Source organism: Acomys russatus, chromosome 30 (assembly GCF_903995435.1).
Source record: "Acomys russatus chromosome 30, mAcoRus1.1, whole genome shotgun sequence".
Classification (NCBI taxonomy): domain Eukaryota; kingdom Metazoa; phylum Chordata; class Mammalia; order Rodentia; family Muridae; genus Acomys; species Acomys russatus.
The window spans coordinates 15,327,313-15,347,052 of record NC_067166.1 but is presented as its reverse complement, the minus strand read 5'-3'; the positions used below and the strand labels follow the sequence as shown (position 1 = coordinate 15,347,052).

General features: G+C 48.4%; 1 protein-coding gene across 2 annotated transcripts in view; it reads right to left on the bottom strand.

Annotated features, from left to right (window-relative positions):
* Positions 1-19,740, bottom strand: part of Lhfpl2 (LHFPL tetraspan subfamily member 2) — a 75,498-nt gene that overhangs the window by 20,261 nt on the left and 35,497 nt on the right. The gene's annotated exons all lie outside the window — the stretch shown is intronic.

Sequence of the window (19,740 nt, the reverse complement as noted above, 5' to 3'; positions counted from 1 at the left end):
TCCCGTCCATTCTTCACATTACTTTAGGGACCTTAACTTATGCAAGTTAAAACTTTTTTTAAAAAGCCTTAAGGAGGTCATGACCTGAGGAAAATTATTCAAAATGGTGCCCTGATGACCATTAAGCAGTGTACCATCACAGATGGGGCCTCTTGTTGACAACATAAAGTTGTCCTCGAAGAGTGCGTCTCTTGAATTGTCCCAATTCATCCGTGTCCCCATGGCTTGAGCTTCCAGTCACCCCAGGTCTAGGACTCAAAATGCTCATTGTTCCTTATTTCACAGAGGGTGCATTCTGCTCCCCAGGACACGTGACTTCATTAGCAGAGAGAGAGAGAGGACTTTGCCCAATGCCTCAGCCTTCCTTCAGAGCCTGAACCCTACCCTCCATCAGAGGTTGGCACTGCTGGTCTGCAGCCCCAAGCTCTCTGTCCCCTCTCCAAGGTCAGGCAGGATCATGCGGCAGCTCATGTCTGACATCTGGGCATATGGCCCTGCTCTGAATGATGCCATCTCATTAACTGGGGTCATGTCAACGCCAGGAGAACTACAAAGAGTCCCTTGAGCTGCTAGGCTTGGGTGAGGCAGGCAATGGCGGAAGAAGGGAGGGAGGCGGGGAAATAAAGGTGGGGGGGGGGGCCAGTGAGGAAATAACAAGTCCAGTGTCAAAGCTTAAAATGGCGGTTGGTATACTAGACAGCAGCTCTCTGCTTGCTGGCTGACACTCTGAGTGATGACTCATGAAACATGATGTATTTAAATTAACTCGTATCACAGTAGTCACATGGGCTGCTGTTCTTAAGACATAGTTTGTATGATAGTAATGACATATGTGCGTAAACTGCCATGCTGTGCTGCGCTTCGTTAATGGAGAGGGATGTCGTGTGTTCCACTAAAAACCTTGGGCCCCTCAGATCTGGGTTCTGGAGCCAGGTCCGCCACTGCTCAGCCACTTGGGTAAGTAACTGCTCAGTGTGTGTTCATCTACAAACCTCCATGGAGACTGCAAGGCTGCTTCTCCCTCACCAGACAGCTCTAAGAGATAAACAGGAGCCTGCTCAAGCACCCCAAATCGCACCCTTTTCAGCAGGTATTGACTCCCAGCAGCTTTTCTCCACACCACTGATCCAGTGAGAGCTGAGCCACCCGAGGTGCCCAGTAGGCCAGAGGCTGTGACACTGTGACGGGCAAAGAGACTGAACACAGGCTATTTAGAAATAATAGGGGCTGTCACTCGGGTCTAAGCCTGCCTGGCGGACTTGGAGGGAAATCTGTGGCGCTCTCTCTGTGCTTCTGACCTAAGCTAGACTTTTAAATCCAACTGGAGAGAAAGGGTTAGCGTTGAACACAAACACACGTGTCACTCCCAGGCAAGCTTTACCAACTACTGCTAAACAGAAAAGGCCTTCTGAGACACAAAAGAGATTCACGGGGAGGGGAGCCGGACACTGGGGGTGGGGGGCGGGAGAGGAGTGTTTATAATGAAACCGATCAGGGGAGCCAGGAGGACTCCTCCTCCGAGGCCTTGGGCTGGGCAGCTGCACCTGCCTAGACTGTTAGAAGTAGAGAGACCGATGGAGAGCCACCCTTTCCCAGCTGATTAGACAGCCAACTTGCTATTACTTCCAGCCCATCCCCCCTCCCTCGTCCCTCTTCTATTTAAAGTGGCTTTTCAGAATATATCTATCTGTCCCCTTGCTGAACTGCAGGGCCCTGTCACGCTCTCAGTGGCAATGCGGAGTGGCAGCTGTGCTGCTCCCCCCTGTAAGCTCTGAGTCAGGCGTGTGATGCAACTGTAACCTCGGAAGAGAAAGGCTGGGAAACGTGAGGCCTGCAGGCTTGGTAAAACGGCCCCGTGCCAAAGTCAAGGCAGGACTATTTAGGGGCCCACATACAGCACTTTGCCCATGTATCCAAAGAACACTTCCCTTCCCAAAACAAGGTCCCATGTTCGCAACACAAAGGCTGACGTGAAGCTGCCATCCTTCTGTCTGAACCATGAGATTAAGACTCGCTCCCAGTGAGTTTCCTAACAGCTATCCTCAGAGGACCACAGTGGTCCTCTATACTCACTTAACAAGGCAGCTTCCCCTGGCTCAAGCAAAGTCTGAGTAGCTGGACCAGGGGAAATCTGGGAAGGCAGCAGGGGGCTTGAGTAGGCTGGGCTCTGTCAAGCGGTCCCCATTTGGCTAAAAGCACTGAAAGGCAGGCACCTGCTGAGAAAACCTCCCTGTCAAAAGGGAAATAGATCTCCATTATTGATCTCTGCTAACCACAGGGGCCCCCAGGCTCAGTACTCCTCAGCAGGGGCCCTCTCTGTGGTAACTGCCATTTCTGTCCCCACGCTCTCTCAGGAGCCACCTGGAAAAAAGCCACTCAATTCATCTCCAGTCTAGGACACCTAACCTTACAGGCAGAAGGACTGTGGTTCACCTGGACAGCCTCTTGCAGAAAATAATGTTACAAAAATGTCACGAAGACCTTCAAGAAAAGCCTCTGGGGGATGGGGGGTGGGGGGAGAGCTGGACCAAAGAAGAGAATGACACCGGAAGTAGGGAGCAAGGAGGAGTCTACTGGCAGGAGTTAATGCCCTGTGCAAATTCTCCACAAGCGCTAACTGTACAAGGAAGATGTGTAGAGCTGGGCTGTGCACCTTATATTAGGAGGGTCTCCAATCTTCCAGGTTCCAAGGGAACAAAGTACACACACACACACACACACACACACACACAGAGAGAGAGAGAGAGAGAGAGAGAGAGAGAGAGAGAGAGAGAGACAGAGAGACAGAGAGAGAGAGAGCGCCAGAACGAGGCGGTGCCCGCTGGCCAGATTTCTTAACATGAGCAGAACTGATACCCAGGAACAAAGTTCATCTCCACCCAGAAGGTGCAGGGACACGGGACGTGTCAATCGTTGCTGCCTCACATCCCACACACACCCAGCTTGGCAGAAAAGGCAGACAGGACGATGAGGTGAGGGCAGGATGCCTACTCACTTGGCACCTGCTTTTCAGTTTTATTATAATGATGTCGAACACAGAACATAGGTTGACAAGAATAGGCAACAGGCAAGGGGCCTCTGCACACGCAACACCATGGCTCAGTATCTGTTGTTAACATTTCCTCTCATGCCCCGCCCACCAACCTGAAGCATACACAAGTTTTCCAAGCCATTTGCAAACAAGTCAGTCGTCCTAAATCCTTCATCCCTCAATACTTTAGCACGTGTTTCCTAAATATAGGAAATATAGACATTTCCCCACATAGCTCTAAGGCAATCAATCAATTCAAGAAGACAGCCTTATCTCCAATGCCTTGTCCGTACTTTGCCATGCCTGCTCCATTTTGTCGTTCCCCCCCCCCCACCCCCTAAAGTCAAAACTCAATCAAGGCTCATGAATTGCCATTTGGCTATTTTCTAGACAAGTATTGTCTTTCCTCCCGACTACCCATCCCCTCCCACTTCCCCCTGAAGATGCTAGGACAGCTATCTTACTAAATACTTAACCACATGGGTCTGCCCCTTTCTTCTTGCCGCTTAAGCTTTTTTTCCCTGTTTGCTTCACAGAGACGAATGTTCACACCAAGGAATCCAACTTAAGCCATTTTCCCTGAGGATTCTCTAGAGGTGATGGGTTTAGTCCTCCACTGTTTGTCTGGGAGCAAAGTACTTAGACCTCAGGACCAGAGCAACATTATACGTATCCAGGTGCCATCCACACTCGGACATGCACTTGCACACTGCGCCCCAGGTCCTCTCTAGGCGGATGTGGACCCCAAACCTGTAGAAAATGGTGGGAAACTGGACCCTCGGGTTTGAGAGTGCCCTACAGTTGGGGAGCTCTATTCTAAATGATGCCACTCTGAAGTGAGGAGGGAGTGTGGCCTCTGGGCAATGAGCTCTGTCCTTCCTTGTAACGCAATCATGTTTTATATAAAACCTATAAAAATCCAAAAAGACCTGCAGACCTAAGAAGGGAGATAAACCCCAAATGGCCCCTCCCTGGGGAATTTATTTAAATTGAAAAGACACAGTTGTACAGAGAAAAGCTTTTGTGCAACCAGGAAGGTCATAATTTTAACAGTAGCCTGGACGTCCCAGGCCCTGCAGAAACTTCAGGAAAAGGACGAACATGGTGACCTCTGACACTGGTTTTTTTTTGCCAACCACTCCTGTCCCTTAGCAAGCAACACCATACTGTGTGTGCAACCCGCTACAGTGTTTTCCAAGGCTTCTTAAACAGACCTGAGACTGGCTCTGCTCAGTCAATCAAAACCTGTGGTCTCAGACAGGCTGTTTGTATTTAGCCTCTGCAGTCTGGCTTCCTCATTCCCAGAACAGAAGAGTGGCCGCTCCCCAGGGCTGCAGTGAGGACTAAGATGCAGGCATCTGAACGGTGACCAGCACACCACCGGAACCACAGTGCCAGCTACAGACTCACTAATCCCATGGGATGAGCACAATGCTGGGGGGGGGGGGGTGGCGGCTGGGGGAATCCTCAGCCTATTCTTAAGTGTTTCCTTTTGTTCCTCATCCTACTCAGACTATGGGGTCCCTCGGGCTCCAGTTTTATGACACAACCCAAGGATGATGAAAAGAAAAAGAACGAGAGAAATGTGGCAAACAAAGGCCAGAACTGACCAATCAATGGTCCACAAAGAAGTGGCCCCAAGTCAGAGAGAGGTCTGGCAAGATGAATGACTGTGTCTTGGCTGATGAACCTACTTAACACAGACACTGTGTGGATGCTCCCAACTCCAGTTTTGGTGTCTGAGGGACTGAACATGTATGGTCCCTGGCTAGGGTGGCCCTTCGGGTGCTTCACAGAAAAAGACATACCGTGTAGGTTTCAAAACACAAAGCGTAAGTAATTTACACTGAAAATACCAAAGATGGGGATGCTTTCCTGCTGGTGAGCTGTAAGTATGGAGGAGTAAAATATTAAGTTAAAAATACAGGCTCCAATTACTAATAAATTTACTACGCCGATCTGGGGGGCACATCTAATCATCTGTCTCTGAGAAAACTATTTGTTTCTTGGCCCATCTCTGCATTGTTGCCATCTGCCCCCACCCCCAACACAGGAACCCCAGAAAGGGCTCAGCAAATTGGCCTCCATGCCCAGGTCTTCTGCAAGCATGAGACAGTTGGATTCTGAAAGTGAGGAAAGATCCTTCAGGGCACTGCTTCCTGAAGGACGGTCCCTGGCTCAGTCTCCTCCCTCTCCTAGAAGGGTTGATAAAGGCCTAAGCTCCTGAGAAACTAACTGCTGAGAGGTGTTGGGGGGACCTGCTTCCACCAGATCCCGTCAGTCACGGTTTATGAAGACAGTCAGGAGGAAGACAGTCAGGAGGAAGACAGAAGGGTGTGACCCAGTGCGATCAGGACTCTGCCATCGGCCAGCCACCTGTTCTCTGAACAAGCTCAGGATGGCTCCTGAGCTATAGGGTGTTCCTTCAGCAGAGCAGCTGTTCTCCCCAAATCCTGGGGCAGCAAGCAAGAGTGCTCTGTGTTGGCTTGGGAGCCTTTCCTCAGAGCACAAACATGGCCTTCGGATCCAAGGCCAATGCTGGTATGAAACGCAAAGCACCCGGGGTGGGGGCTGCCTTTGTCTTCAGATTTTAAAATATCCGATCAGAGGAGGCTTCTCAAGATTTTGTTCTGATGACCCCATAAAACACACTGGTTACAGAAAAATGGGTATCCTGATTGTTGAAGGGCCAAACGCACGAGCAACTGCATTACTCTCTGAGCTGAATGTGCTCAGGACCCACCTGCTTTAGCCAATAAGTTTCTTCAGTCACTAGGACAAGCATCTCCTCCTCCTCCCCCTCCTGTTCCTCTTCCTCCTCCTCCCATCTCTGACCCTCTGGGAAGACACTGAAGCTGAAGTTCTCGTCTCACCTGGGGAGATTGTGCCTCACTCACACAGGTATGTGTGCCAATGTCTAGAGGCACATCTTTGAGGAGAGGGGTGTGTATGTGACTTGTTTCTCAAGAACCAAAGATGCTATTAGGTATCTTACAAGGACAGCAAGGACAAAAACAAACAAACAAAACAACAACAACAAAAACTCTGTCATGTGCAGATGTCAGCGCCTTGCTCTGATGGCTTCCCAGAGTTTGAAATGTGCAGGTTCAACTTAAAATAGATTTCTACTATCACCACACCAAGTTTCAGGAGTGTCTCCTGTTCTACAATCTGAATAAACAGAGTACATACCACAGTCAATGGGTTTTTACTTGGGTTTCTGAATTTCTGAAAGGTCCATGCTAGTCTGCATGTTTGAGAAACAGGATGACAGGAGGGGAGAAACTGCTGTGCCAGAAAAGACTATCCAGGGACAGGGCCTTCGTGTGACTTCAATAGTTATTATTCTGCAAATGGAAAAACAGAGCATCCCCAGGCCAAGCATGGTTCACACTCCTATGATATCGCTACTCAGAAGGCGGATGCAGAATCTGAGAGTGCAGCTCGTGCATGCACACACTTATGCATGGTGTGCGCACACACGTACACACACACACACACTCACTCCCTAGACTTTGCCTCTGAGCCCTGCAAGTGTGGTCATAGGCCTTTATCTTTCTTCTTCTTGTTTTGTTTTGTTTTTGGTTTTTCAAGACAGGGTTTCTCTGTGTAGCCCTGGCTGTCCTGGACTCACTTTGTAGACCAGGCTGGCCTCGAACTCGCAGCAGTTTGCCTGCCTCTGCCTCCCAAGTGCTGGGATTAAAGGCGTGCACCACCACGCCAAGCACCTTTATCTTTCTTTCTTTCTTTCTTTCTTTTTTAAAAAAGATTTATTTATTTAGTATACAGTGTTCTATCTGCATGTAACACCTGCAGGTCAGAAGAGGGCAGCAGATTTCATTGTAGATGGTTGTGAGCCATCATATGGTTGCTGGGAATTGAACTCAGGACCTTTGGAAGAACAGGCAGCGCTCTTAGCCTCTGAGCCATCTCTCCAGCCCACCTTTATCTTTCTTAAACTCTCCTCTAGACCTGGGTGGGCCACAAGCATGGAAAACTCCGGGTGTTGGAAGGATCGAGTAAAAATTGCTTCATGGTTTTCCTGCATTCTGGCTCTCAATAAGCCCAGCTCAGCTCTCTTCTATACAAGAGGCTTTTGTTACCCGCTACACTTGCAGGTGGTTTCAGCTTCCTGGAAGTCCCTCTGAACAGATGCTCTCTCTTGGGTACAGCGCACCTAGGGGTGGCTCCTCTTGACCTCCTGTTCACCATCCACTTTTTTCTCTTAACTCACTAGCCCTAGCTAGCCCCAAACCCTTCTAGAAGCCCACACGCAAGCCCTCTCATGTGCAAATTCCCTAACACTGCTCTTTCAGGACACTTAAGGACAAAGTGGCCCCAGAAAGCAGGTCCTCTCACCTACCCCATTTTCTAACTGATCTTTTCTCCAAAACTTCAGTAAATCACATGCATATTTTCAACGTTGCCGGCCACTTTTCTATGAAGGCCCATTTAAGCTCTTAAGAAGGTGGTTTTACCTCAGTGGATTGGCTGCTGTGTGTGACAGAGGGCAGGCCTGAGCCAACCAGACTTCCATGCAGATAATCAGGTATGACTGAGCTAGAGGTGCCATGCCCACCCCTGTGCCTGCCTCTGTGGGTCCAAAGCTACTTTTGGTTTGTGAATGGAGTGGAAAGTTAACTCCTTTTTTTTTTAATTTTTAATTTTATGTGCATTGGTGTTTTGCCTGCATGTATGTCTATATGAGGGTGTCAGATCTTAACGTTATAGACAGCTGTGAGCTGCCCTGTGGCTGCTGGGAATTGAACCTGGGTCCTTTGGAAGAGCAGTCAGCGCTCTCAACAGCTGAGCCATTTCTCTAGCCCCGAAAGTTAACTCCTTTTTATGCCATTGTTTTCGATGAGTTTAAACCACGGATATTTTTCTAATTCATGCCTTCTGTGTGAGGCCAAAGTCTTAACGTGGGCTCACGTGTCATTCCAGGATCAATAGGGAAGTAAGAGCAATAAGGTCACAAGGGCAGAGAAAGCAAAAACTCAGGAATCAACTCTGGGCACAGTCAAGGGAGTACTCTAAGCACCTCTGTTCAAAAGTGGCTATGCTAAGGGAACAGCTGGGCAGCTCTGTGCCCAGGGGACAGTGACATCATTTGCAAAGCAACTGCAGGCTTTCTGACCACTTCTGTGTACTGGCAGAGAGAAATAGCACTTGTTTAGAAATGCTGCCATCAGCCAGGTCCCTCCCCGCCACTTCACAAGCCCCAAACAAGATAAACAGGGAGGATTATACCATCTGTTGTTTCTGAGACTCTCATGCAACTCCAGCAAACACCAGAAAAATCTAAGGATCAACTCAAACAAGAGCCACTCCCTGCCTAGAAGCTTCTTAAACAGCTCCTGTAGAAGATGATGACACTGTTCTTCCATGTAGCTGCTGTCTTTTCTACAGACTGTAAGGTTTTTGCCCCACTGACTGATCAGAAGGCTTGCTTTGGCTTTTTTGTTTTGTTTTGTTTTGCAACAGGGTTTCTCTGTGTATCCTTTGCTGTCTTGGACTCGCTTTGTAGACCAGGCTGGCCTCGAACTCACAGAGATCCACCTGCCTCTGCCTCTCCGAGTGCTGGGATTACAGGTGTGAGCCACTGTGTCCAGCACCATTGGCCCTTCTCTAACTTGAGGCATGTATCACTCCCAATTCTAGCTCACCAGCTCTCCTGTCCCTTGGCTATGACGTCAGAGACCCCTCCATGGGCTATGTTCCTAACAGCCCGAGTCAAGTGAACAGTTACTCTCAACGAACACGCAGTGGTCACAAAACCAAACCTTGGCTCTTACCTGCGCTGAGTCTTAGTCACAGCACAAGCCACCTCCTTGACTGCCTGCTTCTCTTTCCATTCACCATTCTCCTGAGAGCTCTGGACACCTCCTGCCCCTACAGTCAGGGCAAGGATCTGCTTCCCCCTCAACCCCCGACCCCCTGCCTCCCTCCAAGAGCAGCTCCAAAGACAACTCAGGGACCATTTGGTACCAGGTGTCACCGCAGAACAAAACTGCAGGGTGTCTCCAAGGCCAGCCTCCAGCGTGCAGCAGGCCAAGTCTTTCTAAGGATTGGGATAACAAGTTTCCTAGGGAGGTAGGCAACCACCAATAGGAGCAGCAAAGATAACACAGACTACAGGATAGACAAACAACCATAGGGCAGCATTTGGGAGAGTGACAAGCTGAGCCCCAGGGAGAGATTAAACTATGGCCACACACTCCCCACTTCTCCACTTCCATCATAAAATGCTAATACTCTCTATGAAAGTACAGTCATCTCAGAGGCCTGGGGAGGAATGTTCGAATGCACGGAGATGGTGGTCTCCACCAGCCGACTTGCATCAACTCACAGGGTTACTATGCTGCAAACAATTTTAATCTGGCCACTGCCTCCTTATAGAGTCCTTTGTTGGTTTAAGTCAGCCATTTGATATCACTTTATCAGATCAAGATTGATAACAGAAAAAAAAAGTTAATTTGGAAACGTGCACAGATAGTTTAAAAAAAAAAAAGTAACAAAACTAAAAATTCTTTCCTTCCATCTTCACTGGCTGATACTGGACAGAAGCAAGCTGAAGTGGTTAATGTGTAGCCTGGCATTAGGGCCCAGGCCATGAAAGAGATGGCAGGTATGAAAAAAGTAGGCAGAGTTCACTTTCTCAAGTCCAGCAGCGGTGGCACACGCCTTTAATCCCAGCACTTGGGAGGCAGAGGCAGGCGGACCTCTGAGTTGGAGGTTGGCCTGGTCTACAGTGAGTTCCAAGACAGCCAGGGCTGTTACATAGAGAAAACCTGTCTCAAAAGAACCGAAGTGACAGGGGGAGTGGTTAAGGGGACAGACTATCATATGACCCATAGAGAGGACCTACACCTTCTCGCAGAAACACCAGCTCACCCCAGCACTTTCCAGATATATATATATATCAGACAGGTACAGCCTACAACACAACAGAATCCTTAACCTGGACCCCATTAAAATGACCACTCCAAGCCTATCCCAATGCCACCAGCCTTCCTGAGGGTCACTTGCAAACTCCCTGGGGCGTAGGATGTATCTAGTCAGCTCAGACAGTAAGACCACCATAGGGCCTAGCGCTTAATAGACTTTCCCAGGGGACCAGACAACACTAATGGCTATTTACTTTTTTCTTTTAAAATCTTTGACATTCTGTCCGAGGTCACTTCTCCTTATCAGTAAGACAGGGCAGTAGCAGAATACAGGGGAAAGGGACGGTGCAAAGTAAAGGGCTGAAATCTAGTCTCGGCTCTGTTCCCGCTTCCGAGTGTGTTGTTGAAATGGTCTCTGTTTTTTTTTTTTTAACCTCTCATTCACTCGGTGCTGGCGTTTTTACCTCCTAAGACACAAACTCCTGCCTCAGATCCAAGAGGTCTGCCTCCTATGTCTCCACTCCCAAGAGCCAGCAAGCTCAGCAAAGCTTTTGAAAATGGTCCAAGTCTTATGTGTTGAACACAGGAGCAATAAAAAACAAGTGTGTGTGTGTGTGTGTGTGTGTGTGTGTGTGTGTGTGTGTACTCTTGAGACAATCCAGGGTCCCCTGGGAAGAAGGAAAATCAATTTGGAAATGTTTCTATCAGATTGCACACTAGGCAAGTCTGTGCAGGTATTTTCTTGACTAACGACCCATGTGGGGGAACCCAGCCAACTGTGGGCAGTGCCGCCCCTCGGCAGGTGGTCCTGGGTTATGTATAAAAGGACAGGCTAAGCCAGTCACAGGGAGCAAGCCCCACCCTAGAGTTTGCCTTAGCTCCTGCCTGTAGTTCCTGACCCTACCTCCCTTGGTGATGAGAGTATGGCCTAAGAGTTGTAAGCCAAGAGAAACCCTTTCTGCCACCTAAGTTTCATTTCGGTTATGGTATTTATCACAGCAACAGAAACCAAACTAAGCCGCTCCCTAATGAGAGAAAGCTACAAGGATGAGAGCCTGGGGCGTTGACAAGGAAGCTAGGACTGTGTTCATTAGGTCATGAAGAGAAACACAGGCCTGGAGGAGCCCGCCCATCAGGGCAGCATCAGAGTGACAGTCAGGAACCAAACAAACTGGGAACTTAAATGCAAGTCCTCCCGTGACTCAGTGGTGCCCCTGGCGTGACTGTGTCCTTTCTCCAGCTTCCTGTGTTGTAAAACGTGACAACAGAACCCTTCACACAGGGTTACAACAAGACCCGCCCACAGCCAGTCCTCCTTGGTGGGAACCCTACTTTTTAGAATAAGATCCAGCCACCATGCCTCTACTCGGTCTAAGAAGGCCACTTCTGAGTCATGCCAAGGCATCCTTCTGTGGGCCCATTCGTCTGGAGGTGCCTAGCTCCATATTCAAATAACCAACTTCCCATGTAAATAGAGTCATATAACTGAAGTGGTATGGCACAAAGCCAGCCCTATTTCAACTCTATAACCCAGGCCCTATCATTAACTAGTTTTGTGTTTCCCAGAAATGACGTTCACCTTGGTAAGGATTATTTCCTCATCTCCAGGAAATGAGGGTGAAGGAAGTAACCAGCTCACAGGATGACAAACACTGGACAGGCAGAGCAGGAGATAACTGTGGGTAGCTAACTCCACGGCAGGAGTCATCATTACATATTGGCCAATGTTTATTTTCCAGTCATCTGTCTCTATGAGGCAAAAATTATCTTCTCTTATAGGCAACTGACAGGAGTTTGTCTCCTGGCAAAATAATTGGTGGAGAAGACTATCTAGGTTAAACAAGAGTTTAGTCCAAGGCTCCAGAGTAACTGGCACGTGACCTTGTACCACTCCCTCAATGACTCTGGCTTCAGTTTCCACAGGTACGAAGCGAAGGTGATGGATTTGGAGTCACTCCGCTCACTTTCAACTTAGGTCAAACGCATGACCGTCTCTGATCACCTTCTCTCAGGGACACTGGTTCTTCAGGAGCAAAGGGGCTCAGAAAGACCCACAGCTCTCAAGACAATTGTCAGGTGTGGGAGGGGTCAGTCAGGCGAGGGATCAGGCGGGGAGGGATCAGGCAGAGGAGGGGTCAGGCGGGGGAGGAGTCGGGCGGGGGGGGGGGGGAAGAGGCAGGCGGGGGGGGGGTCAGGTAAGGGAAGGGTCAGGCAGGGGAGGGGTCAGGCGGGGAGGGATCAGGCGAGAGACGAGTCAGGCAGGGGAGGAGTCAGGCGGGGCTGGGGTTAGGCAGGGGAGGGGTCAGGCAGGGAAGGGTCAAGCAGGGGAGGGGCCAGGCAGGGGAGGGGTCAGGCAGGGGAGGAGTCAGGCGGGTTATAAGAAATGTTAAGAGCAGGAGCTTGACAGAGAAATAGCAAAGGCCACATCCAGCACGGACCTGAGAGACAAGGTGCAGGGTGCTACAGAAACTGCCCAAGGGCTCCAGTCAAAGGACAAAGGGAAGACCAGGCCCCATTTCTGGTCTTTTTTTGGGGTGTGAGACCCAATTCTAACTCTCATTCGAGAATATAGTATAACAGGCATTTGGGCTAACAGCTAAGGGGAAGGCTCCCTTTGCACTTAGCCTCAAAGACAGATGCTGCAGTTTATCAGATCTGAAAAGCCGTGGTCCTAAAAGGAACTCCTCCTACTTGATGCCAATTACTAGTCCAGAAAATGACATGTGTGGAATTATGAGGAAGCTAAATGCCACAGGGCAGAATATAAACATTCTACATAAAAAAAAAAAAAAAAAAAAAGTGTATTCGGTCTTATGTCACAAAAGATACAGACTGATAAATAAATAAATAAATATTAATAAGACTCTCCAGATGAGAAACCAACAATAAAAGAAGACTCCTAAATCTTTTAGTTTCCAGCAGAAGTCAAAGGTTGATCCTTTCTTTCCTCCTTATGTTTTTTATTAATTTTTAAAATTTTTATTTATTTATTCTTTTCCCCGAGACAGGGCTTCTCTGTGTAGCCTTGGCTGTCCTGGTCTCAGTTTGTAGATCAGGCTGGCCTCAAACACACAGAGATCCACCTGCCTCTGCCTCCTGAGTGCTGGGATTACAGGCATGCATCATTATGCCCAGCTTGTATCTTTCTTAACACATAGCATTAGCTCTATGAAACTGTCCTTTAAAATTAATGTTTAGCCGGGCAGTGGTGGCGCATACCTTTAATCCCAGCACTCGGGAGGCAGAGGCAGAGGCAGGCTGATCACTGTGAGTTCGAGAACAGCCTGGTCTACAAAGCGAGTCCAGAACAGCCAAGGCTAACACTGAGAGACCCTGTCTCAAAAAAACCAATAAATAAATAAATAAAATTAATGTTTACTGTTTATTTCAGCTCCTGGGTAATTATTAAATTATTAAAATAAAACAGTGTGATTCTCTCATTGGAGATGGATATCCCAACAACGCTCATTCACATCTATCCAGCATAATCTAATGAGACATCTTATTTTGTTATAATCAGCCAAATGATTCAAATGACACTTAAAAAGACAAGGGCATGGCCCAGCTGCCTGGTGACGAAGCTTTCTGGCTGACTTTAATCTAATTTCCAACATTATTTGGCATTATCAGTGAGAAGATAGGGAGACTTTGCTTATTTTATTTTATTTTACTTTGGTTTTTCAAGGCAGGGTTTCTCTGTGTAGCCTTGGCTATCCTGGACTCCCTTTGTAGGCCAGGCTGGCCTCGAACTCACAGCAATCCACCTGCCTCTGTCTCCCGAGTGCTAGGATTAAAGGCGTGCACCACTACACCCAACTCGGGAGACCTTAAAACTTTGTTCTTTAAAGTTTTGGTCAGAGGCAGTATTCTACAAGCTTTGGTAAAAAATGATTCCGTTAACATGCGGGTCATGGTCAGCAAAGGCCAAGGAATAGATGATTTGTGGTCAGCTATGTCTACCATTAGGAGGGCCACATGTCCCCATCCTGTTGAGTTTCACGTGGATGATTTTCCTGGCCTTTGATCCAACCTACCCTTTGCAGGTGGCACTGATAATAGCAAGAGCTGACCCCTCTTAGGTTTTATGATGTCATGGGATGGGGAAAGGGAAAAAGGAGGCCCTTTTGGGGCTGCTTTTGTGTAGGATGCGGTAACTGATCCTACTTCAAGGTGCTAAGACGCCTTCCAGGCAGTGCAGGCAATGGATGTGAGGCAAGGAGAAACCACATTCACACTGCAAAAGAACACACAGCGTCCACCATATTGGATCACTTCCTCTCCTCACTAGATCCTACCCCTCTGGAGAATGTGTCCACTGAGCATCCCCTAAAACAAGACCCTTTTACAGGGAGACTCTTGGTGCAGCTCCCCCAAAGGGAGGCCCTTGTCATATCACGGAGCCTGTGTTGAGCTTTGCACTGTGAGTAGCCACAGCTTACTAAACCACACCCGGGCTTCTACAGAGAAGGCCTGGCAGGAAGCTGACAACCTGAATTCCTGTATACACTGAGATTGGTCAAAGTCCAAAGAAGTGTGGGCAATGGAGCAGATGGGTGGGTGAGGGAGCCAGGAGACAGACCTATCCTCCTACAGCCCTGGAGCAGCCGGGGAGCTGTCATGAGGATTGTAATCAGGAAGGCATCGAGGCCAGAACAGGCCACTGGGGACTCTGGGTGGTATGGCTGAGACGCCCAAGGAAAGCATGACGCCGCTTGGCTGGGAACAGATTTTATGAGAAGTCAAGAGATGGCTAACTACAGGAGGAAGTTACAGTTAGAAGAATGGAGTACTTTCTAGCTCCTATGGGGTGACCCTGGAGGTCTGTGTGTGAACCCTCTTAGAACAAGGCAGAAGGGGTGGCCTCTGCCCATGTGGCTCACATTTTAGGGCAGAATTAGTCTCTCTCTCTCTCTCTCTCTCTCTCCTCTCTCCCCTCTCCCTCCCTCCCCTCGCTCTCCTCCCTCTCTCCTCCTCCTCTCCCATCCCGCCTCATCCTCTCCCTCCCTCTCTCCTCTCTCTCTCTCTCTCTCTCTCTCTCTCTGTGTAAATATAGTAGCTAAAATGCATAATCAGGACATATTTGCTATCTACTTAGCATGGTGAATTTTAAAGGAAATCACAATTGTGTGCCCCCAAAGTTCCTCTTACCCACCCACATCCACTTTTTTTTTTTTTTTTTTGAGACAAGGTTTCTCTGTGTAGCCTTGACTGTCCTGGACTTGCTTTGTAGACCAGGCTGGCCTCAAACTCACAGCGATCCACCTGCCTCTGCCTCCTGAGTGCTGGGATTAAAGGCGTGCACCACCATGCCTGACTCTCACATCCACTTTTTAAGCCACAGACTCATCTGTGAACTCTTGAGCTGATTTTCAAGGAACCAGGGTGGCCTTTTACATGAGTCTAGCTTTCCAATCCAAATCCGGACAAGAAAGAAACTTCCAGGAAACACTGGGGACTGGGGCTGGGGAGGGGGTCAGGCAGTTTGAAGAGAAAACACATTCTGATGGCCATGGGACCTGAATATGGGTGGATTAGGAGGGTGGGGTGACACATGCCACATGGCATAGAGCCCTCAGCCCCTCGAAACTGGTGCAGACTGGACTTGTAACCATCCCTAAAGGTTTGCACCTGATAGAACAAATACTCATTATACATGGCTCAGGCAAATGGCCTCACCAGGGGATGAATTTGTGACTGTCAAGTCCTTCTGCAGGTAGTCCCTTCCTATGGACCTTCCAGCTCTCGCCACAGGCACCTTACTCCTCCACCATAATTAAAGGAAAGTTGAAGGGGCCTCTAATCTTCCCCAGAAGCCATGTGACCAGCTCTGTGAGTGAAATAGTAGACTTGGTTCTCAGTTCTGCCAACGGGCTACTGTTTGGCAGAGCACAGGCACACGCACACAGGAGCTTCTAAAGTCTGGTTACATGCCTGATTCTGAGGCATGGCCTAGATGGCAAAATGACAGCTCTCCATCCTCAAAAGGGCACAGTGGGACCACAGATAAGTGTGTGTGGGGGTGTTATAGCCCAGAGCTACCCATGCTCTGTTCTACCTGGGGTGGGGAAAAAGCAGACCACAGACAGCAAATGTTGAGCATACACTGTGTTCAGAGTTGGGAAACAAGAAGACCTGGGGAGGGGAGGAGGAGGAAGGGAAGAAGGAGGAGGAGAAACTACAATGTAGGGGGCTGGATGTGTATTTAGGGTTGTTGGTATTGTTTTATATTATGATAGGAGGGACTATAACATGTTTCTATATAAAAGTGACAAATCCAGACTGAAGAGATGTCTCCCATATGTTGATCCTGCAGAGGGCACAGGCTGGGTTCCTAGAAATACATGGTGGTTGAAAAACATCTGTAATTATAGTTCCAGCATCCCGGACACCTTCTGACTTCCAAAGGACAAGGGATATTCAAATGTCAGAGAGACCAATGAACAAAGAGACTGCTGGGTTTGTGCTGCCAAACTCACGTGCACATAATACTTGCAGCCGTTCAAACATGCAGAATAAAATATGTCAATCTAAAAATAAATCAATAACTTTTTTTAAAGTGAAAAGATCCGGTTTCACCATTTTTAAAAAAATCACCTCCAGGGTATTTGAGTTAGTCAAGTGACAAGAGGAATAAAAACCTACCTGTGGCAAGTGTGTCTGTGTGTGTACTTTTGAGTGTGTCCACATGTGTTCAGCTATAGTCACACAAGTACCAGGTCTGATCCAAGGGCTGTTCAGGGCTGGACTCAGGACAACTCCTCACAACAAGGAGCAGCCTGGAGGTTGGTCAAGAAGCTCCTACTGTGGTCCAGGGAAAGAAAGCTAAGTCGCTTTGTTCGCTACAGCTGAGAGTGAGGCACCAGCGATGTTTGGGACTGGCAGTCAGACTTGAGGACTAATTGCCACAGAAGCTGCTGGGAACGGAGTCAAGGCTGCTGCCCTGATTTCTCTATGACTGTTTCCTAGCAACGTGTTGGACAGGACATGGTCTGTGTCAGCAGGAACCTGAGAGTCTTATAGACCTGAGTCAGACCCTCAGGAGAGATGGGAACTGAAGGAATAAGGAAAGCCAAGGGGACAAGGGAGCCAAGCCACAGTGGTGACGTGTAGCAAGAAGACAGGGGGGCCAGGGATGGACCCTGGGGTAGCACCGGCTCAGGACAGGCACGGGACCTGCTAGAGAGATGTGGTTAGGAAGAGTAGTCCACAGAGAGGGGTAGAACATCTGTGTCTACACAACATCCTGAAAGTTTACTTCAAGAAATACTCTCTATTTGCATAGTCATCAAAATATTTTAAAATTACCCATGGGGAAAGATGTAACTATAAAATGAGAAAACATTTTATGCAGAGGGAAGAACGAGGAGAGTGTGGTGTATTCTGGAAGGGGAAGGCAGAGCAGAGTGAGGGCGGGGTGTGCAGCAATGGGTAGCAGAGACCGGAGGCCACCCCAACATTTGTGTCCCATAAAACAAAACACTTCACCTTAAGAAGCGCCGATGTAAATGATCAGCAAGACTCAAAGCCAGCCTCACAGAGGCCCTGGACTGTCTTCAAAACGTCTTGTGCAGCATTTTAGCTTGACCCTCAGTTTTTCACCTCCTAAGTATTTAGCTTTAAAAAAAAAAAAAAAAGTCCCAAGGAGTGCTTTATCAGAAGCGCCATTCCAGTAAACAGGCATCACAAGGTCAAAAGGAGGAAGAATGCAAACGGTGCAATGATGCAGATACTGCCGGGGGCTCAGGGGGCTGCAGGAAAGGAAGCCAGCAGCGGGACAATGCACAGATGTCTACGTTTCTGCAGCCAGGAGTTCAGACAAACAGGAAGACCTTCAACTTCTCCAACTGGGAAAGCTCCGTTTTGCTCCACAAGCAGAGAGGCTAAGCACATGACTGGAGCTCAGAAACACAAGGTTGTGATTAAAGCTGCGAGCACGGCTCCACACGAGACCCACATCCAGCCTCCTCTGCAGAAAACCGTAAGCCTGGCTCCCCAGGGGCCTGCTCCTGCTCCTCATTAAGTTCGTTCCTCAGCCTTGAGGCCTCACCCAGACTGTTCCTGGGGGTTGGGGGGAGAGCAGAACACATGGTCTGTGGGACCACAAGAGCGACATCAACTCATGGGACTCAAACAAGGCCAAGACTTCAAGTTTCACAATTCTAAAATTTCCCCGTGACACCTAACGAGGAGTGGTGCGTACGCAGCCTCTTAGTGGGAAGTAAAGAAAGCCTAGCTGGTGTAATTACCCAGATGACACACCCTTTCCCAATAACTGTATCACGGAGGCAGCAGGACTGTATGGGCTGTTACAGATTTCAAAAATTAAGGGCTGCATAAAATGTTTCCTAATTTTATAGTTACATGTCCTCCCCGTCACCCTCACCTCCCAATAGGTAAAATTTAAAAATATTTTATGACTATACAAGTCTGGAGTATTTCTTGAAGTACTTAAACTTTCAGGATGCTGTGGACACAAACTCCCTGCCCCACTCAATAGAACCCTCTTCCAAACACTGCTTCCTTTGCCACATACAGCTGTGGGACTTGTCTTCAACATGCAGTGCTTAGCAGGGTAACCTCCAGCTCCTGTTTTATGCCACTAGCGCCCTCCCAGCTGTGTAAAAAGGAAGGGGGAAAAAAAAAAAAAAGTAAAAGTCTTGAGACATTGCACAAAGCCCCTTGGAAAACAGATCTGCTACAGAAGGTTCCACTTGAGGTTAAGAAAGACACAGACGCTGGGGTGAGTGGAGAGTCAAGACTCAGCAATGCTTCCCATGAACACAAACACAGCAAGGCAAGCAGCTAACTTTTCCATGCCTGGCATCTCCCCGGTTGTGAAATGGGGGTGATACTGCTAACCTCATAGGGCGATGTGAAGATAAACAAAGGTACAGGGAACAGGGTACAGGCAAATGCTTTGCAGACAGGCTGGCACCTGGTAGGCATTTAGTACGTGGTAGCAATGAAATGGATTAAAGAAGAGAGTCCTAGACCTGTGCCCCTGGAAGCTGAGTAGATCCTTTATCCAGATAGTCAACCGCAGACACAGCTCCTGTCTCTAGAGTCTGTACCAAGGCTCACGCTTTACACACATAGCACCTGTAATACTAAACTTGATAGAAATCAGGCTGTTTTAATTCCTCAAAGGGGAAACAGGAGTAAAAGAAAACTCACAAAATGGAGGAAAAAAAAATAGCTACAGACCAAAGAAAAACATCCTGATATAAAAAAGAAAAGGGCCAATTTTCTGCTCTGTGAAGAGTCCTTAGAGCTACTAGCTAAAATAACCACACTGAATCGGGAGAGCAGCTAGGACAACAGAAGGCGGTGAGCATCTGGAGGGCCAGAGACGGCTGCTGCAAAAGCATGCTCTTGACCTAGCCAAGAGGGAAAACAAAATAACCAAACATCCAATGTGGAGAAGGATGGGGCCATGGAGACTCTGGCAGCTTCCTTTTGTCAACACAACAGAGTCTGTGGAAGTAGCAGATACCCAGTGTCCATCCCCTGGTAAGGAAGAGCCTGGATGCCATCTCAGGGTCTCTCCCCGACTGGCTGTCCCACCTCACAGACCCTCACCAACCCTACTCCTCCACAGGACACCACAAGAGTGCCCTCTTCAGCCCTGCTTCATTTAGAGGCTGGATGCAGGCAGAATGACAACACAGGAGCTGTGAGTATTACATCCAAACCTTGGGCTTGGAAAATACTCCACGCGTTTACCCAGTGACTTCAGCCAGAGTCTAAAACTCTTTGAAAATCAAAACCAAACCAAACCATATTGAATTTCTATTTAACTCAATACCAAGGAAAATTATCTCC